This window comes from Lathyrus oleraceus, chromosome 5 (assembly GCF_024323335.1).
Source record: "Lathyrus oleraceus cultivar Zhongwan6 chromosome 5, CAAS_Psat_ZW6_1.0, whole genome shotgun sequence".
Classification (NCBI taxonomy): domain Eukaryota; kingdom Viridiplantae; phylum Streptophyta; class Magnoliopsida; order Fabales; family Fabaceae; genus Lathyrus; species Lathyrus oleraceus.
In genome coordinates this window covers 274,806,422-274,833,981 of record NC_066583.1, presented here as the reverse complement: position 1 = coordinate 274,833,981, position 27,560 = coordinate 274,806,422, and positions in this window count along the sequence as shown.

Sequence of the window (27,560 nt, the reverse complement as noted above, 5' to 3'; positions counted from 1 at the left end):
GGATAAAGAGACGTTTAAAGAATATGCTTAAAGATGGAGAGAACTTGCTGCTCAAATTAATCCTCCATTGGAAGAGAAGGAGATGACAAAGATTTTCCTGAAGACCCTGAGTTTGTTTTATTACGAACGAATGATTGCCAACGCCTCCAATGACTTTACCGAGATGGTAAATATGGGGATGAGATTAGAGGAAGGAGCCCGTGAAGGACGTCTGTCTAAGGAAGAAGCGTCGTCCAACAAGAAGTATGGAAGTGGTTTTGCCAAAAGGAAGGAAGGGGAAACCAACTCAGTATCTGTAGGGAGGCAGAGGAGGCCTCATGTTAGAAGAAATCCTCAACCACGTCAGCATCAACATCAAGTTTCATTATTAATTCCAGTGTTTTCTAAAAATTCCAATCATCAATCAGTTCCGATTCAGCAACAACAACATCAACAACAACCACAACAAAGAACCAGCTACAACAATAACAACAATCAACAAACAAACTTTGAGAGGAAGAAGGTCTCTTTTGACCCTATTCCTATGTCATATTCCAAACTGTATCCATCTTTGGTTCTCAAGAACCTACTCCAACCAAGAAATCCACCTCAAATTCCCGAGCCACTTCCATGGTGGTACAAGCCTGAACTCCGTTGTGCCTTTCACCAGGGAGCTCCTGGCCATGATATTGAGAACTGCTACCTACTGAAGTATGAGGTGCAGAAGCATGTAAATAGTAGGATGGTGTCCTTTGAGGACCGTGTGCCGAATGTAAAAGCCAATCAGTTACCCGCTCATGGTAATGCTTTAGTCAACATGGTAGATGGTTGTCATGGAGAGTATAAGGTTTACGATGTACACCATAACAAACAGTCTTTGGTTGCAATTCATAGAGATATATGTTTGGTAAGTGATTGTGAGCATGACCATGATGGTTATGTGGTATACAGCATAAACCCTCGAGGATGTGTCATCGTGAAGAGGGATATTCAGAGGTTGATGGATGAAGGGCTTATCCAAATCTGTCAGTCAAGGGAGGTGGATGATGTGAATGTGATTGTTCCTGTGTTCAAGACCCCTGAGCAGGGAGTAATTTAATTTGATAGTAGCAGTAACAACAACATTAATAGATCGGTATCGCTGTTGGTTATACGGTTAGCAGGCCCCGTCCCGTATGCATCCGATAAAGTTGTGCCTTATCAGTATAATGCCACCATGATGGAGAATGGTCAAGAGATTCCATTTCCTGTGGCAAATTCTGTGGTAAATATAACCGATATCGCAAAGGTGACCCATAGCGGTCGTGTCTTTGGTCCTATCTTTTCGAAAGTAGAAGAGGGTGCAATTAGTAAGAAGGTGGATGTGCCTGTAGTGAATCCAATTAGTGATCCAGTGTGTCAGTCTGGTGAATCCAGCAAGCTGAAGCCTAATGATGATGATGAGGTATTAAGGTTAATTAAGAGGAGTGAGTTTAATCTGGTGGAGAAACTACTCTAAACATCGTCAAAGATTTCAGTGTTGTCTCTGCTAATGAATTCTCAAGCGCACAGAGAAGCATCGCAAAAAGTACTCGAGCAAGCCTATGTGAAGCACAGCGTGACTGTGGATCAGTTTGACCACATTGTCGCTAACATTACTTCCTATAATAATCTAAGTTTTTATGATGAAGAGCTTTCCGAGGAAGGTAGAAATCACAATCTGGCCCTACACATTTCGATGAATTGCAAGGAGGATGTGCTGTCTAATGTGTTGGTTGATACTGGTTCTTCCCTGAATGTATTGCCAAAATCAACTCTGTCCAGACTTTCTTATCAAGGCGCCCCAATGAGGTTCATTGGCACAATTGTTAAAGCGTTCGACGGTTCTCGAAAAATTGTCATTGGTGAAGTGGACCTTCCAATGAAGATAGGTCAGAGTGATTTTCAAATTACTTTTCAAGTAATGGACATCCACCCGGCCTATAACTGTTGATTGGGAAGGCCATGGATTCATGAAGCTGGAGGTGTGACATCTACTATGCACCAGAAACTTAAATTCGTGAAGAACGGCAAGCTTATTGTTGTTGGTGGAGAGAAAGCGCTCTTAGTGAGCCATTTGTCATCCTTTTCTTATGTTGAAGATGAGAAGGAGGTTGGGACTCTGTTCCAAGCCTTGTCTATTGCTGAAGTGAAGAAAACTGGGGCATCCACGTCTTCTTTCAAGGATGCTCAAAAAGCTATTGAGACGGGTAGTACTGATCAATGGGGCCGCATGGTAGAGATTACTGAGAACAAGAGTACGGCCGAATTGGGATTTCAACAAGGGATGTTCGATGACAAAGCTGGAGAAGTGCAACCGAGTTTCCGTAGTGGAGGGTTCATTTATGGTAATGAACAACACTCAGCTGTTGTGATCAAAGATGACGAAGACCAAGACTGCGCCAACTTTGTGACACATGGCGAGACTTGCAACAATTGGTTTAATGTTGATATTCCTGTTATCGTTCACCGCTCTAAGTAATTTCTCTTCATGTTTTAAGAAAAATCCTTCTCCTATGCCTAAGGGAGAAGCGAACATTGTTAGGCATTTTCAATTATCATTAATAAAATGCAATTCTATTCATCCATATCTATGATGTTTTATTTTTACTTTTTTGCCTTTATGAAAATGGTAATCACAAAAATAAATAAATAAATAAATAATAATTGTCCATCTGCATAATATTTGGTCACAATTCACTTTTCTAAAATTAAGATATCAAATCATTATGCAGGTTGGTTCCCATACCCATTGAATACAATGATCCTACTCCCTCTCCAAACTTTGATTTCCCTGTGTTTGAGGCCGAGGAATAGACTAATGATGAAGAGGTATCTGATGAATCATCTCGTCTACTTGAGCATGAGGAAAAAGCCATTCAGTCGTTCGAAGAGCAGATTGAGTTAGTCAACTTTGGTTCCTTGATAAATTTGATGAATTGGTGAGGAAGCTTGTTGAAGAAGTTACTCAAGATACCCAGATGAACTAGGGTTTCCAAGGAAAACCAACTCCAAACTCTTGAAGAAGGCTTGATCAAAATAACATGTAGAGATCACGGGGACTCTTATATGATGCCTAAAGCCATTGTGGATCATTCCTAGAAATTAAAACAAAAAAATTGCATTTCATGCATCATTTGCATAACAGGTTTTCTTCGGCCAGATGTCTTATTGATTATTCTTTTGTCCTTCAGCCAAGCTGACTCACCGATACAACACTCGCGTTAATCGACCTAGAATTATGGAGCATTTGGAACAAGAGAATAGAGAGATGAAGGATGAGATTGCCCAGCTAACTGCCATGATGGAGTCTGTTCTTGCTGCACAGAATAAGTCCTCACCAACTTCCGCAACTCCTCCCCAGAGGACTGTCATTTCCGAGGTTTCTACCTCAACCATTCCTGCTGCTGCTACTCAATCTGGTCCAATTATGCCTGCTAGATTCCCGTGGGGGATGCCACCAAATTTCATGCCTGAAGGGTTTGCGCCTACCTTTGTTTCTATTTTGGCATCTATCCCGGTAATGTCCGTTCCACCTCCAGATGTTCATACCTTGTCTTATGTTGAGAACACCATCTACCATTCTAAGTTGTCTAAGGATAACAAAATGTTCCCCAAGGTGTGATGAATGTTGTCTTCTCCATATCCTCGGGTGCCATTTTAATCTGATTATATCCGGAAAATCCGTCCATAAATGAGAAGACATTGAATTTAGCTGTATTTTCTACCAACATATCAATATATGGTAAAGGGAAATCATCTTTAGGACTAGCTTTATTCAAGTCTCTATAGTCCACACACATTCGGACTTTTCCATCTTTCTTAGGCACGGGAACAATATTGGCCACCCATTGAGGATATGTAGAAGTCACCAGAAACCCCGCATCAATTTGCTTCTGAACTTCCTCTTTGATCTTCACTGCCATATCAGGATGACTTCTTCTGAGCTTCTGCTTCACAGGCACACACTCAGGCTTCAAAGGCAGGAAATGTTACACGATATCAGTATCCAGACCAGGCATGTCTTCATATGACCAAGCAAAGACGTCGACATATTCTCGTAGCAACTCAATCAACTCTTTCTTAACAGATTCTTCCAGGAGTGCCCCAATCTTCACTTCTCGCACACAATCTTCAGACCCCAAGTTGACTGTTTCCAGATTCTCAAGATGTGGCTGAATGATCTTCTCTTCGTGCTCAAGTAAACGAGTGATCTCGTCAGGAATCTCTTAAACATCATCTTCTTTCGCCTCAAATACAGGGAACTCAAAGTTGGGAGATGGTGTTGGATCATTATGTTCAATGGGTTTGATCAACCTGCATAATGATTTTGGATAAAGAGATTTTAGAATTCAAACAAGGCAAATCATTATGCAGATGAAAAGATTGATTTTATTCTTATTTTTTAGGGTTTTATGTGATCACCAATTTCATGCAAAAGCGAAAAGGGAAAATAATTGGAAAAACAAACATTTAACATGAATTTATTGAATGAAAATATCATTGTATTTATGAGCCAACAATGTCATCACTCCTCCTTTTGGCATGGGAGGAGGGTTTTTAAACACAATGAACATTACTTTGACTTATGGATAACTGTTGGAATATCAATAGCGACCCAATTATTGCAGACCCCTCCAGAGATGACAAAGTTGCCAGAATCTTCCTCTGCATCCTCTTCCATAATAGTAGCAGCTTCCTCATCTTGAACAGTGTGGATGAACCCACCACTCTTGAACAACCCATGCTTATTGAAGGTTCCAGAAGAATACCCTATGCCAGCCCGGGATTTGTTGTCTTCCAGCTTAATCATTTACCCCAATCCAGTAGTTGTACCATGCTCAATGGCCAACTTAGCATCTTTATAGGACGCAAATGAAGAAGTTCCTTTCTTAGTAGGCTCAGCAATAGATAAAGCTTGGAACGAAGTTCCAACTTCATCCTCAACATCTATGTAAGAAAAGGAAGACAAATGACTAACCAGGAGATCCTTTTCTCCCCCTACCACCACCAGCTTCTTGTTTTTGACAAACTTCAATTTCTGGTGTAGGGTGGATGTCACGGTGTCTGCCTCGTGAATCCATGGTCTGCCCAACAGACAGCTATACGATGGGTGAATGTTCATGACCTGGAAGGTGATCTGGAAATAACTCGGTCCGATCTTGACTGGGAGTTCAACCTCTCCAATCACAGTTTTATGGGACCCATCGAAAGCTTTAACCACTACTCCACTCTGCCTCATGGGAGGCCCCTGGTATGACAATTTAGCAAGAGTGGACTTTGGTAACACATTCAGCGATGATCCAGTGTCCACCAGCACATTGGACATGGCATCATCTTTACAGCTCATGGAGATGTGTAGTGCCAAATTGTAGTCTCTTCCCTCCTCAGGGAGATCAGCATCACAAAAACTCAAATTGTTACAAGCGGTGATGTTTGCAACAATACTATCAAATTGCTTTATTGTGATGTCATGATCTACATACGCCATATCCAACACCTTCTGCAGAGCTTCTTGGTGTGGTTCTGAATTCATCAATAAAGACAATACAAGGATCTTCCTACAACATTGTACTCACTCCTTTTGATGAGCCTCAACATCTCATCACAGTCTTCCTTCGCATTGCCATTCTGGCCAACAGAGACAGGAGTTTTTACAACAGAGGCAGGTTTAGCGGCAACAAGTTCCGGATTCGGAGCATTCACATCAGTCCCAACCGGGTGTCAGCATAATCAGTAACATCAGCGCTTCGAACATCAGCTTGGGGTTTCGGCGGAGCGAGAAAACACGACCGCTACGGGTCAGGCCGCTGACGTCAGAAATATTAACAACAGAGGTAGAGGGTAGGGGCACCTCCTTCCCATCCTCTAATGCCACAACATTGTAGCGATAGGGGACCGCCTTCTTAGAAGAGTATGGCATAGGGCCAGCTGGTTTAATGATCAAAGAAGGAGAAACCTTTTGCTTGCTACCATCGTATCTGATGACAACAGGCTCAGGGATCCGAAATACTGGAGATATTACATTGACTTCATCAGCATCCTCATTAACATTCCGATTCTGAAGTATCTCAATGACTCCTTCATCTAGCATTTCTTTGATGTCTTTGCGGACTTGGCGACATCCTCTTTGATTGACAGTGCAAACTCGACATCTGTCGTGGTCGTGCTCGTAATGACTGTACTCACACAATAGTCTGTGCATCTCGACCAGAGATTGTCGAATATGACTGGCATATTTGACTTTGTATTTACCAGGGCAACCCTGGACCATGTTGACAGAGGATTTCCCATGCTCGGACAATGGGTTCTTCTTCACATTAGGACCTACGTCCTCGAAACACAGAATACCACATCTCACAAGGTCTTGAACCTTGGTCTTCAGTGGGTAACAGTTTTCCATGTCATGTCCGGGAGCACCGGAATGATAAATACAGTGTAACTCGGGCTTATACCACCACTAAGGGTTGGTAGGTATAGCCGGTGAGTCTCGTGGAGTAATCAATTTCCTCTCTATCAAAGAGGGATATAATTCGGCATAGGTCATGGGAATAGGATCGAAGGTGACCCTCTTCCTCTCATAGCTTGTACTGGCTTGGTTATTGTTTCGAGGCTGGTAGGCCTGCTGTTGAGGATGGTGTTGTTGTTGTTGATATTGTGGATGTTGCTGTTGCTGATTATTGTTGTGATGCTGATATTTCCGATTCTCTCTGAAAACAGGTGCTATGTGAGCCACCTGATGCTGGTTACTGGTAGGACGCACGGTCTTCCTCCTTACTGAGGGTCTTATAGGTTTAGCATGGGAGGTCACAGCATGTGCCTCGCCATCTTTCTTCTTTCCAAACGTCCCATACCGTTTGGCAGAAGAGCCTTCTTCTCTGGTCAGACGCCCTTCCCTGACTCCTTCTTCCAGACGCATCCCCATGTTTACCATCTCGGTGAAGTCAGAAGGAGCGCTGGCAATCATCCGCTCATAATAAAAAAAACTCAAGGTCTTCAGAAAAATCTTGGTCATTTCCTTCTCCTCTAGCGGGGGCACAATCTGTGCTGCTAACTCTCGCCACCTCTAGGCGTACTCCTTAAAAGTTTCCTTATCCTTCTGGGATATGGCCCTCAATTGATCCCTATCGGGAGCCATATCCACGTTATACTTGTATTGCTTGACGAAGGCCTCGCTAAGGTCATTGAAGGATCGAATGTTCGCGCTGTCCAAGCCCATATACCATCTTAGGGCAGCACCAAACAAACTGTCTTGAAAGTAGTGAATGAGAAGTTGATCATTGTCGGTCTGAGTCGACATCTTCCTGGCATACATGACCAGGTGGATGAGAGGGCAAGTATTTCCCTTGTACTTTTCAATGTCAGGTACCTTGAATGTTACAGGGATTTTGACATTTGGGACCAAGCAGAGTTCAGCAGCAGACTTGCCGAAGAGGTCTTTTCCTCGGAGAGTTTTCAATTCCTTGCGGATCTCAAGAAACTGATCATTCATAGCATCCATCTTTTCATAAACATCTGGTCCCTCAGGCGGCTCAGAATGGTAGATGGTGTCGTCTACTCTGGGCATAGTATGCACGACAGGAGGAGGAACGATGAGGACCGGGCTAGATGTCGGCAGAGAAGCAAAGGTGGGTGCAGGACTCTCAGGCATGAAGTTGGGAGGCATCCCCCAAGGAAACCCGTCTGGCATAGCTGTTGGTGCAAAGTGGGCGCTGGCCGCAGGCACGATTGAAGAGACAATCTCAGAGATGACTGTCCTCTGGGGAGGAGTTGAAGGTGTCGGAGACGACTGGCTCTGGGAAGCCATGAATGACTCCATCAGGGCAGTCAATCTGGCTACTTCCTCCTTAAGTTCACGGTTCTCTTGCTCCAAATGATCCATTAGTCTTGATGCGTTGGCTCGGGTGTAGTACCGGTGAGTCAGTTTGTCTTCAAAATAAATGAAGAACACAGAGTTAGACCATATAACAAGAAGCCTGGAGCAAAACCTGCTTATGCACATGATGCATGCAATGCATATGATTTAATTTTTATATCAGAGGAACTTTATAGTCCTATTTGAAAATATTGGAATTATTAAACATTTATCACATATGGAAATATCATATCAATAATATCTGGAAATATTTTTACACCAAAGAAGTACAGTCTTGGTAACCAAATACAATACAAGAGAGAAGGAAAATTAACATCCTATGGAACCGTAGAAACAATCATCTAAAGCTCTGGAGACTGGGAGATAAGCTGCACGAAGCCTCTTCACCTCCCTCTCGTAGACTGCCTCCATATCTGCCTTCTCTTTGGCGAGTCGATCATACTTCCTTTTCCAAAACTTGGAAGACTGAGGAAGTAGAGAAGTCAATGCATCATCAGGCTCATCAATAACTTGGTGCTCAAAGAACTCTATCAAAGCATCCTTCTCTCTGATCTGCTGAAGCAACTCCTCTCGTTCACGGATCCAAGCACACGAACGGTCTTCGTCTCTCAACTCCTCTACTCCTTGGTCAGGGAGGGTTGAAGGCCCAGCCACAACCAAAGGTGTAGGTCTTGGATACTCATAAGGCATGAGGTACTCGGAAGCTCTCCTCCTAACCCAAGAGGTATAGGGTTCCAAAGCGATACAATTCTTCGGACCAGGCTTCTTCCTTCCCTTCCTATGGATCTTGCGCCAGGCGCAAACCATCCTTCCCTTCAAGCCTTGAGGATCTTTACCCTCCTGAAAGAACACACCCTCTAACAGAGTGTTATTAGGTTTATCCTTTAGGGGGAACCTAAGCTGACGACGTGCCAAAATAGGGTTGTAGTTAATCCCACCACATGTACCAAGAAGAGGCATATTAGAGAATTTACCACAAGAGTCTATAATCTGCACACCATCATATACACGGTTGTACTAAAAGATATCATCATTAGTGAGAGACACAAGTCTCGTGGACCACCGTAGACATCCTTTGTTCTCCTTGAAGGCGACCGTCTGTGGCAAGTGCGAAATAAACCACTTATACAACAGAGGCAAACAACACACAATGGTACCACCACCCTTTGTATTCCTCATATGCAAAGAAAAGTAAGTGTCTCCCAATAGAGTCGGAACGGGATTAAGAGTAGAGAAAATCCTAATAACGTTCATATCCACAAACTTGTCGATGTTGGGGAATAACACTAGCCCATAGATGAGAAGTACAAATATGGCCTCGAAGGCGTCCTCACTCATGGACTTCCCATACATAGTAGCTTGAGCAATGAGGAACTCAGAAGGGAGACCTTGAACTCCACCTTTGGTAGTCATATGAGCACCAACCAGAGATTCATCTATATGCAACATGTCAGCTATCTCTTGAGAAGTAGGAACACTCTCTAAGCCACTGAACAACAATTGGTCTAGAATAGGTATACCCACAAGGTAGGCATACTCCTCAAGCGTGGGCATAAACTGAAAATCTGGAAATGTGAAGCAACGGTACAAGGGATCATAAAACTGCACCAATACACTCATCAATCCTTCATCCACCCGAGTAGTCAGAATAGATAGAAGCTTCCCATAACGAGCCTTGAAACCCAAGGGATCTAATACATAGGACATCAAATTCCTTAGCTCTTTCAAGTCAGGTTGTCTGAAACTGTACTTCTTTGTATTCCTTCTTTGTCTTTCCATGTCTGAAAATTTGCAAATAGACCTCTTAAGTTTCTTGAAATTTTTCTCATTATTGATGATATGGATGCAAATGGGTGCATGAATGCATGAATGCAACAATCACACTCAAGGATCAAGCAAAGCACACCAAACAAAGGTCATGGGATGGATCATGTCATCCTTAATATCAATCATCCATTTTGGTGGATTATGGTTTACACCTTATCAACACCTAAGTTCCATTGATATTAAGGATACAAGAACGGATCAACATTGAATCAAGGGTTTGTTGCAAGTCACGAGCATGGAGTCTCGGTTAAGAACCACCCAAAGGGAGTGTACTAGGGTTTAAACCTGCCAGACATGCTATACAAGAGGTTCCCATAGTCATCCTCCCATCTTTAGGATATTATCGGATAAATGACTACTTGTATTCCAAAAATATTCTCAAGAGAGACTCTTATGAGTGTAGTATCGCGTAACAATCATATCAAATCTTACACTTGAATGACTTTCGCACTACATCCTAAAAAAGGTCAAGATGGGCTTGGTAAACTAAGGTCTTTGGCTTCTAAGGTCTATATTGGAAAGAGTAATGTCTAACCACAACTACTTGTGTGACATTATTGATCCCAACATGACCTCCACCAAGTGAATGGGCTTGCAAGTCAACTTGCTAAGGAATAACTCCACACAAGTCAACAAGACTATGCCATTCTCCTACCCTAAGTGCACTCGAGTTCGGGTATAGAACTCATCTCACAAAGATCACCAAGCATACAAGGAATTAATATTCAAGCAATTCAATCATTACATACAATACAGTAATCCCAAATTGCACAAAAATATGTCACAAAATAATATACACAATAATACAACAAATATGAAAAGTAGGCAAAACCCACTAGGCAAAGACTCCCCAGCAGAGTCGCCACTTTTCTGTAGTGGGGTATTCGTTACCATTAGAGATATTGACTGAATCCAAGGTAAACCATACAAGTCGAGTCGCCACCGCACTTCTATTTATCCAAAGGAATGGTTAGAAAGCGAACAAAAACCTAAAAGTTTTATCGAATCAAAAACTAGTAAAAATGTCAGAGATCGGGGTAAGGGGGTTGGTTATGCAATGGGAAGGTTTTAAGCACCCAAAACATCCTAGGTACTCCTAGGGAGCCCTTTTCACACTTGTTGTAAGGTTGGTATTTTGTAAAAATTTGTTTGTGCAAACATGATTGAAGAGATGAGAAGAGAATATACAAGTTAATTACAATTTGTGTTTGGATGGATAAACCTATTGCCTACGTACCATCTTAAAAAAAGATTAGGATCAAAACCTCGTAGTTCGGGGTAAAAATCTCAAAATGAGTTGGTGAATTGATTGGTCCAAAAGCCTTAAGGTCTTTTGTTATCCAAGGGAGAAAACTCAACCTAAAACCACAAAACCACCATGCGAGGATAGCTTCAACATGCTAATGAGGGGTTAACCCTATAATAAGCATGGAAGACTCATTGTCCATCACTAAGGATATAGGTGAGTATTACATCTACCTCAAGGATAACTCAAACCTAATAACTAAAGGTTATGAAAAGTTTTGATTAAGAGAGTGGCCATTGAAACCACAAAAGTATTTGAATGGGTTATATTTACCAATGAAAAGTATTTACAAAATATGGTCAAAGTTGACTTAAAGATTCAATTCAAAATGAGCGTTATGAAAAAAGTTTGAAAATCAAAAGCATAAGGCTTAGGTTTCTAATGTTTAGAAAGAAGTGTTAATGTTTGCACAAAAGTTTTGGCTTGGGTTAGAGTGGAGGGAAGAAGAAGAATGGGTAAAGTCTTAATCATCCAAGAGATGAGGGATAAGAAACAAGACCACAAATGGAGTTCCTCTCTTGAGATCATATTGATGATCCAAGTAGCTCCCATCCTTTGGAATATGAAAGCAAAATAAATGTAAGCTCAAGCAATCAACATAATCAAACAAGCTCTTAGAAGATCCCCAATGTGTCTTGTATCTTTCACTTTGGATGAACATGGCAATGGTTCTTCAATTTGGCTCACATAGAATCCTCTAGCGCAAAAGCACACACATCAAAAAGTTCCATGAAACCAATCAAGAATGGACAAGAGTGAGTTTAGAGATTTGGTCCTTCTAATCCATCTTCATCATTAAGGTTCTTTTACTCCAATTTTGCATAGTGAATATCCTAGAAACTAAGTCCATTTGTCCATTTTTGCATTTGGTCCACAACAATAAAAACAAAATACAAGCACAATAATATATACACAATTATGTGCTCAAGTGAGCAAAAGGCAAATTGCATTAACATAAACATATGCTCAAATGAGCAAAGGAAAAAGCAAATGAATAATATGTACAAGAATAGTAAATTGCATAAATATAAAGAGCAAGAAGTAAATGTTAATGGTTAATGGTTAGTGTTAGAGTTAGTGTGCCATAATGCAATTTAGCGCTATGTTAAGCAATCGTAATTGGACTTATGTAGAAGTCACAACTATCTGAGGCCGGTCAATAATAATGTAGGCAACAACACAAGTTAGAGGTCTTGATTAGTGAATCAAACTCCAACAACTTGCCATGCCAAAAAGAAAATGAGAAATGATCTTGTATTGATTTAGGTTCTTTGCATGATTTAGGAAGCAACCTATCCTTAATGCAAAGCCATTCACTTGATCCATGATCAAGATGAATTAGATTTGAATCAAGGATGATTAAACCTCCATGTATCAATGCTAACCACCAATCTTTAACTCATTGATCAAAAAGAAGAAAGAAAGAAGAAGAAGAAGAAGATGAAGAATTAAAGTGCATTAATGGAAATGGAATGTAATAATCAACTAGTATTGACCAAAGATAGAGAAGATCAAGGTCAAACAATAGAAAACAGAAGCAAAATGAAGATTAGAAGTCAAGAAACAAATAAAATATTTTTGTCATTTTTTTATATTAAAATAAAACTTGAATTAAAATAATAAAGAAAGGTCAAACTTCAAACTCACTTCAAATCAACTTTGAAAAGTCCAAGTGAATTATCACAAGTTCAACAAGGTCAAACAAAGTTTGACAAAAAATTTCAGCATTTTTAAAAGTCAGAAACTATTTTAAATCAATTAAAAATGCATAAAAATAACCTAATTGAATTAAAATCTCAAATAAATCTCAAATAAATTAATAAATTGATGAGAATATTTTTCATAGATCTATCATCATTCAAAGAGGTTAGAAAAATATTTTTGTATTTTTTTGAATATCAAAAACTATTTTAAATGAATTAAAAGTAACCAGAAAAGAGAAAATTACTAAAAAATATCAAATGCCAAAATAAAAAATATTAAGAATCATTTTTAGAAAGTAGAAATTAAAAGGAGAAGAATGAAATTGGTCCCATAATTTTTGGAGCAATAATGAGAGAGATATGATTTTTTAAAGAGAAAGGGAATTAAAATAATAAAATGAAAATAAAAATCAGAAAATAGAAATTGGAAAAAACGTGAGCCGTCTGATGATAATTCATTAATTGACGTGGATCATCACACGGCTAAGAAGCGCGTGTTCACCATACACGCTAGTCAAACGCAACACACCAAGCCATTAAATAAGTCATAAGGTTGGACGCGTGAGATTGAATATGGAAACATGAATGGATGGTTCTGATAAAATTTGGAGACCAGACGGTGACCAGCGCCACCGTCTTCTCTGGCCAAACTCCGGCCAAGTCAAAAATTGCAGAAATGAAAAAGGTAACCAAAAGGCACGATCCAGGCATCAATCGAAAGCTGGGGTGATGTACATCACCCCTGTACCACTCAAATCTATTCTAGATCTCTATAATGTCTTTGAGTCACACAACAACAATGAGAAATGAGGACTATACAAGTAGATTCGAAGAAAATAATAGTTGGTATGAACCTTTGATTTGCAAGGCTTTGAGTCACAATCCTTGGATGCTAATGCTTACAGTTGACACTATAGATCAAGGAGAAAAGGTTTAGGAACTTTAAGATCTGAAAATTGATCAATGAAATCAAAGTTCAGATCTGAAAAATTTAAAGAAAAGAGAGCTAGTTCCTTTAGTGATGGCTGGGATTTCAGTTTAGCAGCAATTGGGGCGCCTTAAGGTTGAAGAAATGAAGAGCATTGGCCTTGTATTTATAGGAGAAGCAAGATGAAATGCATGATCAAAATGCTTGCATGAATGGAAAGGGCCTCTATGCATGGGCCTGTATAGGCGAATGGAGGGCCCAATTCCAACTGGAAATGAATGCTGATGCATGATGAAAGCAAAATGGGCGTGCAGATTTAGTAGTAGTAGCTCATGCAAGGAAATTTAAATGATTTTCAAAAAATGCACTATTAGGTTCAAGCCTTCGAAAATGCCATGTTAAAAATAGGAACACCACCTCATGAGTAATGGTTGGAAAGCTTATTGCATAAGGATCATTTGTTATGTTGATCAAAACTCCATTTGGACCTTGGAAATTGGTGAAAATTGGACATGAAGTGTAGGGTGCAAAACATGCATGTGTGAGATTTTCAAAATTGGCCAAAGTTCAAGCCCTTATGTCTCAATGATACAAGCTCCAAATGACAAAATATTCCAAATAAAAGTTCTAGATATTTTTAAGACAATAAATTTGGACTCAAATTTTGCATCATTTGGATTTTTAATGAAGAAGTTATGGGCACTTGAAGTTGGACTTTTTCACATTTCAATGCATTTGGTCCAAAGTGACCTATAATGTTTTGCATTATCACATGTATTCCTTTTGAGATTTTAAAATTTTTCTCAACATAACATTTGAATTATACATCTTAATCTTTCCAATTCATTTGATCTCACCTCAAAATCATGAAAAATGAAGGACTTATGTCCTTGGGAAGTTGACCCAAAATTAGGGTTTCAGTCAAAATGACCTATAATGTCTTGGAATGCATGATGACCTTCCAAGCTTCAAATCAATTTTTGATGAAAATGAAAGTTGTTAATATAGTCCTTAACAACATGTTTTCTCTTGGGGTCATCTCCATTTGACAAACACATAAAAAGTTAGGTCTCAGTGTATTTGAAAATAGTCAGATGAATTGACTGATCAACTTCTCAAGTCCAAACCTCATATCTTGATGAATTTATGATTGAGGACACTAAAATAAGTTCAAATATGCATGAAATTATGCATTAAGGAACTTACCTTGATTGTATTTGACCATGGGTTGAGGTTGCTTCATGAGCAAGGCACAATTGATGAACAAATGAAATAGGATTTCCTTGGGAAACAAGCCTCAAACCCTTTGATTTGATTTGATCAAAATCATAAATTGAGATACCTGGGAGGCATATTTGATGGATGAGAGCTTTGGGAACCATTTCCATTCTTGCTTTCATCTTCTCTTGGCCATATCTATGCACATAGGATCTCCTAGAAGCTTTAGACCTTGTGACTGCTCAAGCTACAAACAAGAGATGTTAGTGACATATTTTTGTGCTTTTGGTTAGTAAATAAGATGAGAAAAGCAATAATATACAATTCAAGTATGCTTGGTGATCTCAAACCAACTCTCAAAAGATCCCACCCAAAGGTAAGGAGCCAAGATGCTTATGATCCTTGAGGAAATGCAAATGCCATGTTATGATGCCATGAGGGATCTTAGGGTCAAAATTAGGGTCTTACACTTATCCAAATATGTCAGTCAAGGGAGGTGGATGATGTGAATGTGATTGTTCCTGTGTTCAAGACCCCTGAGCGGGTAGTAATTTAATTTGATAGTATCAGTAACAACAACATCAATAGATCGGTATCACTGTTGGTTATACGGTTAGCGGGCCCCGTCCCGTATGCATCCGGTAAAGTTGTGCCTTATCAGTATAATGCCACCATGGTGGAGAATGGTCAAGAGATTCTGTTTCCTGTGGCAAATTCTGTGGTAAATATAGCCGATATCGCAAAGGTGACCCATAGTGGTCGTGTCTTCGATCCAATCTTTCCGAAAGTAGAAGAGGGTGCAATTAGTAAGAAGGTGGATGTGCCTGTAGTGAATCCAATTAGTGATCCAGTGTGCCAGTCTGGTGAATCCAGCAAGCTGAAGCCTAATGATGATAATGAGGTATTAAGGTTAATTAAGAGGAGTGAGTTTAATCTGGTGGAGAAACTACTCTAAACATCGTCAAAGATTTTAGTGTTGTCTCTGCTAATGAATTCTGAAGCGCACAGAGAAGCATCGCAAAAAGTACTCGAGCAAGCCTACGTGGAGCACGACGTGACTGTGGATCAGTTTGACCACATTGTCGCTAACATTACTCCCTATAATAATCTAAGTTTTTATGATGAAGAGCTTCCTGAGGAAGGTAGAAATCAAAATCTGGCCCTACACATTTCGATGAATTGCAAGGAGGATGTGCTGTCTAATGTGTTGGTTGATACCGATTCTTCCCTGAATGTATTGCCAAAATCAACTCTGTCTAGACTTTCTTATCAAGGCGCCCCAATGAGGTTCAGTGGCGTAATTGTTAAAGCGTTCGACGGTTCTCAAAAAATTATCATTGGTGAAGTGGACCTTCCAATGAAGATAGGTCAAAGTGAATTTCAAATTACTTTTCAAGTAATGGACATCCACCCGGCCTATAACTGTTGATTGGGAAGGCCATGGATCCATGAAGCTGGAGCTGTGACATCTACTATGCACCAAAAACTTAAATTCGTGAAGAACGGCAAGCTTGTCGTTGTTGGTGGAGAGAAGGCGCTCTTAGTGAGCCATTTGTCATCCTTTTCTTATGTTAAAGCTAAGGAGGAGGTTGGGACTCTGTTCCAAGCCTTGTCTATTGCTGAAGTGAAGAAAACTGGGGCCTCCATGTCTTTTTTCAAGGATGCTCAAAACGCTATTGAGACGGGCAGTACTGATCAATAGGGCCGCATGGTAGAGATTGCTGAGAACAAGAGTAGGGCCGGATTGGGATTTCAACAAGGGATGTTCAATGACAAAGCTGGAGAAGTGCAACCGAGTTTCCGCAGTGGAGGGTTCATTCATGGTAATGAACAACATTCAGCTGCTGTGATCAAAGATGACGAAGATCAAGACTGCGCCAACTTTGTGACGCATGGCAAGACTTGCAACAATTGGGTTAATGTTGATATTCCTGTTATCGTTCACCTGTCTAAGTAATTTCTTTTCATGTTTTAAGAAAAATCCTTCTCCTATGCCTAAGGGAGAAGTGGACATTGTTAGGCATTTTCAATTATCATTAATAAAATGCAATTCTATTCATCCATATCTATGATGTTTTATTTTTACTTTTTTGCCTTTATGAAAATGGTAATCACAAAAATTAATAAATAAATAAATAATAATTGTCCATCTGCATAATATTTGGTCACAATTCACTTTTCTAAAATCAAGATATCAAATCATTATGCAGGTTGGTTCCCAAACCCATTGAATACAATGATCCTACTCCTTCTCCAAACTTTAATTTCCCTGTGTTTGAGACTGAGGAATAGACTAATGATGAAGAGGTATCTGATGAATCATCTCGTCTACTTGAGCATGAGGAAAAAGCCATTCAGTCGTTCGAAGAGCAGATTGAGTTAGTCAACTTAGGTTCCGAAGATGATTTGAAGGAAGTCAAAATTGACTTTCAACTGTGTCCAGAGGCTCAGAAGGGGTTGATTGATCTTCTTAGAGAGTACTCCGATGTGTTTGCTTGGTCCTATCAAGACATGCCTGGGTTAGATTATGAGATTGTGGAGCATAGATTTCCGTTGAAGCCAGAATGCCTGCCAGTCAAGCAGAAGTTGAGGAGAACTCATCATGATATGGAAGTGAAGATCAAAGAGGAAGTGCATAAGCAGACTGATGCTGGTTTTCTTGTTACCGCTGAGTATCTGCAGTGGGTGGCCAATATTATGCCTGTTTCGAAGAAGGATAGAAAAGTCCGTATGTGTGTCGATTATAGAGATTTGAACACAGCTAGTCCGAAAGATGATTTCCCTCTACCACACATTGATATGTTGGTAGACAATACAACTAAATTCAAAGTCTTTTCGTTTATGGATGGATTTTCCAGTTATAATCAGATCAAAATGGCACATGAAGATATGGAGAAGACCATATTCATTACACCCTGGGGAACATTTTGTTATAGAGTGATACCTTTCGGTTTATGAAATGCTGGTGCAACATACCAGAGAGCTATGACCACTCGTTTTCATGATATGATGCATAAAGAGATCGAAGTCTATGTTGATGATATGATTTCCAAATCTAGTAACGAAGAAGAGCATGTTGAGCATTTATTGAAGCTGTTCCAATGTTTGAGGAAGTATAAACTCCGCTTGAATCCCAATAAGTGTACTTTTGGTGTTCGTTCTGGTAAGTTATTGGGCTTTATCGTCAGTGAGAAGGGTATTGAAGTTGATCCTGCCAAGGTCAAAGCAATACAAGAAATGCCTGCGCCCAAAATTGAGAAGAAAGTCAGAGGTTTTCTCGGTCGCTTGAATTACATCTCAAGATTTATATCGCATATGACTGCCACATGTGCGCCTATATTCAAGCTTCTTCTGAAAGATCAGTCTTATGATTGGACCAAAGATTTCCAGAAAGCTTTTGACAGTATCAAAGAGTATCTGGTTGAGCCTCCGATTCTGTCTCCACCTGTTAAAGGAAGACCGTTGATCATGTATTTGACTGTGCTTGATGAAAGTATGGGTTGCATTCTTGGTCAGCAAGACGAAACTGGAAAGAAAGAATATGCAATTTACTACCTCAATAAGAAATTCACCGATTGTGAGACTCGGTATTATATGCTAGAAAAGACTTGTTACACATTGGCTTGGGCCGCTAAGCGTCTGCGCCAGTATATGCTGAATCATACTACTTGGTTGATATCCAAAATGGATCCAATCAAGTACACCTTTGAGAAGCTTGCTTTAATTGGGATGATTGCCCATTGGCATATGTTGTTATCAGAGTATGATATTGAATACAAATCTCAAAAAGCTATTAAAGGTAGTGTCTTGGCTGAGCATTTGGATCACCAACCGATTGAAAATTACCAGTCAGTGCAATATGATTTTCCTGATGAAGAGATTTTCGTACTTAAAAATGAAAGATTGTGATGAACCATTGCTCGAAGAAGGATCAAAACCTAGTTCCCGTTGGGGCATGGTATTTGATGGAGTTGTTAATTAATATGGTAATGGCATTGGGGCAGTGATTATTACTCCTCAAGGCACTCATTTGCCATTTACAGCTAGATTGACTTTTAGGTGTACAAATAATATGGCTGAGTATGAAGCTTGCATTATGGGGCTTGAAGAGGCCATTGATCTCATAATCAAGTATCTTGATGTCTATGTAGATTCAACTTTGGTTGTGAATCAGATCAAAGGTGAATGGGAGACGAATCAACCTGGTTTGATACCATATAGAGATTATGCGAGGAAGATTTCAACTTTCTTTACACAGGTTGAGTTTCATCATATCCCTCGAGATGAAAAATGGATGGCAGATGCTCTTGCAACGTTGGCTTCCATGATTATGGTGAAATTCTGGAATGAAGTTCCTAATCTAACTGTGATGCATCTTGATAAGCCAACCCATGTGTTTTCTGCTGAAGAGGTCAAAGATGAGAAGCCATGGTATCATGATATCAAAGGTTTCCTCCAAAGTCAGATTTACCCTTCTAATGCATCTTTGAAAGATAAGAAGACTTTGAGAAGATTAGCTGGCAACTTCTACCTGAATGGTGATGTTCGTTACAAGAGAAACTTATGCATGGATAGACACGAAGAAAACTTATTGATGACTGAAGTCCATGAAGGTTCCTTTGGTACTCATTCCAATGGACATTCTATGGCAAAGAAGATGTTGAGGGCAAGTTACTATTCGTTGATAATGGAATCTCACTGTTGCAAGTTTGTGAAGAAATGCCACAAGTGTCAAATATATGCAGATAAGATTCATGTTCCTCCGACAATGTTGAATGTCATTTCCTCCCCATGGCCCTTCTCCATGTGGGGAATTGATATGATTGGTATGATTGAGCCTAAAGCTTCGAATGAACATCGTTTCATTTTGGTGTCTATTGACTACTTCACAAAGTGGGTTGAGGCGGCATCGTATGCGAATGTCATAAATAAAGTTGTTGTGAGGTTTATCAAGAATCAGATTATATGCCATTATGGAGTGCCAAGTAAGATCATTAGTGATAATGGATCGAACTTGAATAATAACAAGGTGGAAGCTCTTTCCAAAGACTTCAAGATTTCACACCATAATTCTTCTCCCTACAGACCTTAGATGAATGGGGCTGTTGAAGTTGCGAATAAGAACATCAAGAAGATCATTCAGAAGATGGTTGTGACATGTAAGGATTGGCATGAGATGCTCCCATTTACTTTCCATGGGTACCGTACATCCGTCTGCACTTCAACAGGGGAAACCCCTTTCTCGCTTGTTTATGGTATGGAAGCTATGCTCCCGATAGAGGTTGAGATCCCATCATTGTGTGTTTTGATGGAAGCCTAGTTGACAGAAGCTGAATGGTGTCAGACCAGATATGATCAACTGAATTTGATTGAAGAGAAAAGGTTGACTGCCATGTGTAATGGTCAGTTATACCAACAAAGAATGAATAAGGCATTCGATAAGAAGGCCAGACCTCGTGTATTCAGAGAAGGTGACCTTGTGCTCAAGAAGATTTTATCTTTCAAACCAGATGCTAGGGGAAAATAGACTCCTAATTATGAAGGCCCATATGTTTTTAAGAGAGCCTTTTCAGGAGGTGCTTTGATTCTTACAACTATGGATGGTGAAGAGTTCACACGTCCTATGAATGCCAATGCAGTCAAGAAATACTTCGCCTAGAAAAATAAAAAGAACAACTCACTAAGTTGAAAACCCGGAAGGGCGGCTTAGGCAAAAATGAGCGTCTCGGTGGATTGAAAACCCGAAAGGGCGATCCAGGCAAAAATAAGAGACATAAAATAGAAAAATTTTCCCGATAGATTGAGTACGCCACCTTGGGGCAATCTATGCAAAAAATATGGATTATGGCAAGTAACTGCATTCGGCTGGTCTCCGATCTTGAGAACTGTTTTGAGCAAGTCAGTCAACTCTTATTCATCCTCAACAGAAGCCAAGAGCACAGTGGATATTGAAGTTGGTAGAGGGATTAGTGATCATTGTGTTCAATGTAGCCCTTTTCCATGTAAATTACTATTTTTTAACTTTTGTAAATATCTATGGAGTCTTGTCATTTACATACTATCATTCTATTAAATAAAGTTGAGTTTTTTTATCCAATTGTTTCTACTCTTGTTTATCTTTCAGCTAAATAGAATTGAATTTTTATGATGATAATTTTAAAATTTTGAAATAATAAAAATCATTTTTCTTAAAATAATAAAAATTAATTACTTTTAAAAGCAATCGATTTCAGTAAAGAATATCAACATCAGCTTGAGAACATGTGAGTCCCAAAGTGCGGATCATTGTTAGTTTTCTCCAAGCAGTTGGTTTGGTCACTTTTTCCTCCCCATCGTCAAATTAGTCTCCCCAGTTGAGTTGGTTAATCGCCTCCCTATCTGAGTGGTAGGCCCATATTCTCAACGGTTTGTATAGATCCAACATAGAGTTTTATTTCCCATAAGTCCCCAGTGGAGTTCACTCTTGATCCCCCGCCAACACTGATTCTTGAGCAGTATTTTTGGTCCTCTGCAAGGTTATCTCCCAATAGGTATGATGTGGACCTAAAATTCCCCGCGAAGTTGATAATTCGGGTCCTCAGCAGATCTTTTATCCTTCCTCAACAATGTTTGAGATATTCAGAGATGGATGGTTTACATTCATCCCCCGTTTTTCTCCAGCGGAGATTAACCGAGTGTTGTAGCGATGATTCAAATCAGTGACATTTGTATCCTTTGTGATTGTTTTGTCAGCATAATCATTAATCATACATACATATACATTCATACACCAGATAGTTCATTATGCATTGTTATTGCATTTGATTCCTTATTTTCTGATCCTCTGCTACAGTGATATCGCTTCTCCATACAGGTTTGGTGTGTCTGTCGTCCCTCAATTGTAGAGTGTCATCCCCTTAAGCAGAAATAATTTAACCTTTCTCATTCCCCACCGAGTTATTTCCTCGTGGTTGAATATTATTTCAGATTCCCCTCAGTTGATTGTCTGGATGGAACTATTACCCCTGAGTTATATCCTCACCGGGGCGAGTCTTTGATTGACCGTTTCTTTCTAGCTCTTACCTAGATGGATACTTTTGGTCCCCCGAAAGTCTATTACCCAATAACTGGTAATATTCTTTTTTGATTTGCAAGTACCTTACTCTTACCCAATACCTGGTAAAAGTAATCTACTTCCTCTTAATTTTCCCAGTGGATTCATTTTAGGAAGTACATCCTTGATATGCTCATCCTACCCGATGGCGGATATTCTCCCTTTTGGTTTTCTACCTAGTAAAACGGTAGTTGTAATCCCTATTTTCATTCCCCAGAGAGTTAATCCTTGATATGTTCATCCTAACCGATGATGGATTTTCCTCCCTTTGGTATTCTATCCAATAACCGGTAGATATAAATCATATTCCTCCCCTTAGAGTTAATCCTTGATATGTTCATCTTGACCGATGATAGATTTTCTCCCCTTTGCGGTCTTCTACCCAGTAACCGGTAGTTGTAAATCCTGCTTTCCCCAGCTGAACCTATCCTTGATATGTTCATCTTAACCGGTGACAGATATTCTATTTTTGGATTCTATCCAATAACTGATAGATATAATTCCTACTTTTCTCTGGCAGTCTATCCTTGATATGTTCATCTTAGTCGATGACGAATATTCTTCCCCTTGAGTCTATCCTTGATATGTTTACTTTAACCAGTGGCAAATATTCTCTTGATATGGTCTTCTGCCCAGTAACCGGTAGTTGTAAATCCTATTTGATATTTTCCCCGACAGTTTTCTCTTACCCAGTAACCGGTAACGGATGCCTCTCTATCAGGGTATGTTATGTTCCTATCCAGTAACCGGTAGTGGATAATATACTTCTGGTACTCTTGTGTTGAATTTCATGCTTCCCCAGTTGAGTTTGAGTGCGTATTTCCTCAATGAAGTCGCCAATCCCCTGTTCGGTTCGAGTCTTTCAGTTTTGTTCTGATTTACCCGCTTCCCTTGCAGATTTTCCCTTTACCCCGACTGAGTCCTTCCTGTAGCGGTAAATTCATGATCACAAGCTATGGATAAGCTATACATCAATAAAACAAGAGTCGCCACCGCGCTTTTATTGTTCCCAAGGGAAAAGGGAAAAGTACGAACAAAACCCAAAAAAATAAGAAGTTTTCAAATCAAAACTAATAAAATGCCAGAGATTACAGGTAAGGGGGTTGGTTACACAGAGAAAAAGTGTTAGCACCCAAAGTGTCCTAGGTACTCCTAGGGATCCCTTTTTTCTGTGCATATGTATTTTGGTATAAAATCATGTTTGCAAACAAATAGAATGAGGGAATGAGAAAAGAATTCATTAATTATATATTTTGTGTGTGTTTGACAAGACCTTCGGACTTGTACCTACGTACCAACATAAAAATGAGGGATCAAAACCTCGTAGTCCGTGGTAACAATTTCAAAGTGGATGCATTGCTTTTAACAAAATTTTAAGTTTAAAAGGCATAAAGGGACTAAAATGGTTTGCGTGAGTGTTAGTTATTTTGGCTATTGAAATTTTAAGTCAAGTATAGTTAAGTTTATTTACAAGTTTGATTAAGAAAAGATTTTTAAAATGCAATGGCATAAGACCAAAGTTTATAGTTTACAAAAATGGTCAAAGTTTAGAAATCAACAAACACAAGCAAATAAGATTTTTAAAAGGAGGGAGTGATTTTGAAAATAAAGAAGTAGGGAGGAGATGAAGAGACTAATCCTAAGCAAAAAATTAAAAGTTGAGAGTTGAAAAGATCTGACTAATGAGCTGCAATCCAATAGACAAGAATGTCATATAGAAACCCAAATTTCCCTTGGACTTTAGAATCAAGCAATGTCAATACATAAACAGGAAGTTGTAGAGCAAGGCATCAAATAAAGATGGCCACATCCAAGCTTAGCAACTCCTTGATCTTATTAAAAAATTACCCATGTATCAGATGACTTCAAAGATGGCATAAGCCACAGGTTCAAAATAACAGCTTCACAATGATCATGTTGCAGATGAACTCAAATGGATCTTCAATATTGTATCAGATGAATGTTCACTTCACAAGCACTTGGTCACATGAAAGTTGGCATTGACCAAGTCCTTTGTATAGGGATTTCTTCCTAAACTCTAAGTCCAATTGTCTCAAATCAATCCAATAGTCCACCCAAGATGTTTTTTTAGGGTTTTTATTCTTATTATGTACATTAATGGTCAAAGACCACACAAACAATCACAATATATACAATCACAATATATCACAAAATATGGTCCAAGTGGACAAAGTGAAAATAACATTAACATAAACAATTTGAATGGTATGAATAATGGTAAATGAATAAAGCTTTAAAAAATTAAAGTGCATTAAAATAAATGACTTGAAATTAAATGTTAGTTGTTAATGAGTTAGAAATTAGTATTGCTTTTGCTTTGTTTTTGTTTAAGTCATTCTTTGGAGAACACTCAACCCACTTATCACAAGCATGGATCCTTGAACCAAGACATCTTCCAAAGGAAGGAAAAAAGGCCAAATTCCCATACAAAACCATGAAAGAGGGGAGACTTGCAATCTCACTAACTAGAATGCTATGCCTTTTGTGTCAAAATTTAGCGTTATGTTAAGCAATCGTAATTGGACTTATGTAGAATTCACAACTATTTGAGACCGGGCAATAGAATTTTGGTGTTAGTGCATATTAGAGACATAGTTTAATGAACTATGCTCATGAAACATACCACACACAAAAAGAATATGCAAAGTGGGGGGCCTAATTTCATCCATACTTATGTTGAATTTGAAATCAACTAGCCTTAGGATATAGAGATATTATAGGTCCATGACATGAATGCATAAAGGAGGGGAATGAGATGAAGAGGGAGGGGGAATGGATCAAACACAAATTGGACAAAGGAGGAATTTTACCAAGTTAAGATAATTCATTCATTTTGGGAGATGGAATATACATTCCATCAATCCCCTAAATCCTATGGTTTTAACCTAGCAAAGTCAAATCAACCTTGACCAATGCCCAACAACACAAGTCAAACTCACAAAGTCAATTAAAATGGCTCTACACAATTAATTTGGCATTTAATCAATTAAATACAATAAAAATAATGCATTAAATTAAATATGGTTGGTCAATTTCCTAAAACCTCATCAAAACACCGAATAAATGGTCATGATATTTATCATAGGTCAAACAAGGTTAAAGGACCCTGGAGAAAAAAATTCTGAATTTTTGGAAACTTAAAAGTATTTTTAAACAATTAAAAATATTCACAAAATCAATTAAATCATGAAAAATATTAATAATGATCCAAAAAATAACTTTAATTCAGAAAACGAAAGAGGTTTTTATTTAAATTTTTTTGGTGAAACTTTTATATTTTTTGGATTAATATTAAATTTAATATGAATTAATGAAAATAAGAGGAATAAAATGAAAATTCAGATAATCAAAAAAACGTGGACCACTTGATCTCCCTCATTAATTGAGGTGGGAGATCAAGTGGTGAGAAACACACGTTCCATGGTACATGGTAGTTAGTGCGCTGCACAACTGGTCATCACAAGCAACGTCCATGGTTAAAACATTTTGAATCAATCCAATGGCTTAGAACACATCCAGCGCATCGCCGGAGCCAAACGCCAGTCATCTTCTCCGATGACCCTGGCCGGACTGGTTCTTTCATCACCATAACATAAATGAAAAAGGAGGACATGATCTTAAAGAAAAAACGGCGTAGATCACGAATATCACCTCAATTTAACCTAACTCCAAATATATAGAGAGATACGTGGAGTTGAACTTTGAGGTATGAGAACTGAGTTGCTTCGATTTGACCTCAAAGCAACTCAATCTTCTTGCCTACATTGGTAGGACTTCAGACAACCAAGGATCCAAGAGAATTGATGACAATTTAGAGAGAATCGAAGAAAAGAAAAATCTGGAAAAATACCTTCAATGTTGTGCAGAAATGGATCTCTCTTGCTTCAATTCGTGCTTGATCTTGCTTATGGAGCTTGTAGAAGTGGATTAAGAATGGTGCAAGGCTTTGGATCCTAGAGTTTTTGAATCTCCAAACAGTGAGATTCAAACTCAAATTTCAATTGAAATTTATCAGGTTTTCCTTGAATTGTGAGGGTTTCAATGGTTAGAGGCAAAGCTGGCACGCAAGGTCCTTCAAACTGAAGCATTGGACCTCTATTTATAGCAAATGGTAAGTGTTATTTGAACACTTGAAAATACTTCCAAAATTGGTAATGTGAGGTACACGCTTGCATGGGCATGTGTAGGTCTATGAAGCAATCCAAATAGGTCCAAATGAACATGAAATGAGGTTTGAATGAAGATTGCACTGCAAGGAAAAGATATTTGGATGTTTGAAGCATGATTCTTGCCAACTGAGATAACCCTATTCAAGCTATGCGCATACCCCTCAAACCTTGTCAAAAATGCATGAATTTGGACTCTTTGGAAAGGTTAGATCAAGAGTAACAACTCTTATGTTGAACACTTTTCCATTTGGAACTTGTATCATGGTGAATTTTGAGGTGGAAGTTTCGAAATTTCAACATGTCAAAATATTTTCTAAGTGTCAAGCCATATGTTCAATTATTCCACCTTGGCTAACTTTTCATGTGAGCTCCAAATGAGAAAAGTGTATTCATCAAAGTTGTATCCCTTTAAAAAACCTTCAAAATGGTCACAAATTTGACATCATTTGGATTTGGTATGAATGAGTTATGCATTTTTGAAGTTGAGGAAAATCACTTGTTCAATGGTATTAGTCCAAAATGACCTATAATGTATCCTCATATCACATTCTCATAAAAGTTGAATTAGCTCTTCCTACAAACATAAAAGTTGAAGTAGACGCCTTGAATTTGATTGTTAAACTTGTAAATCTTTCATCTCATAAAAATTGAGCAAGTTATGGCTTTGGGAAGTTGACTTTCAAATTAGGGTTTAGACAAAATGACCTATAATGTTTCAACATAACAAATGATTTTCCAAGAAAAATTAGCTCTAGACCTCAACATGAAAGTTGTTTGGAATGTAATTTAGAGTAAAGTTTCGCTTGGAATCATTTTCATATGATGAAAAATGTAGGAGATAGGGTCTAGGGGAGCCCAGTTTTGATCAGATGAATTCATCTGGTCAACCACCATCAACCACCTTGCTAACTTGCAATTCTCTTGACTTTTTGGACTCATGGGAGATCATATATGTAAGATGATTAAATTTTAAGTGTCCCTTGAAGTATTTGATCAATTGGTGAAGAAGCTTGTTGAATATGTTACACAAGATACCCAAATGAATTAGGGTTTCCAAGGCAAACCAACTCCAAACTCTTGATGATTTCTTGATCAAAATAACATGTGAAGATCATGGGACTCATATATGATGCTTTTAGAGCCATTGTAGATCATTCCTTGGTTGAGCTTTTTTAGCAATGAGGGTCTTAAACCCTAGATGTGAATGTAATAGATCAAAGGTGATCATGCCCTAGCTACAAAAGAGTTAGACAAATGGAAAGACATATTTTTGGTATTTTGGTTAGTAAAGGATAAAATACAAAGTATGATACAGTCACATGGTGCTTGCTGATCTCTCCCAATACAAACCCAATGAAAGAGGGGTAAGGAGGATGCCAAGGTTTGATCCCAATGCTAATGCATATGATGAGATAACATGAG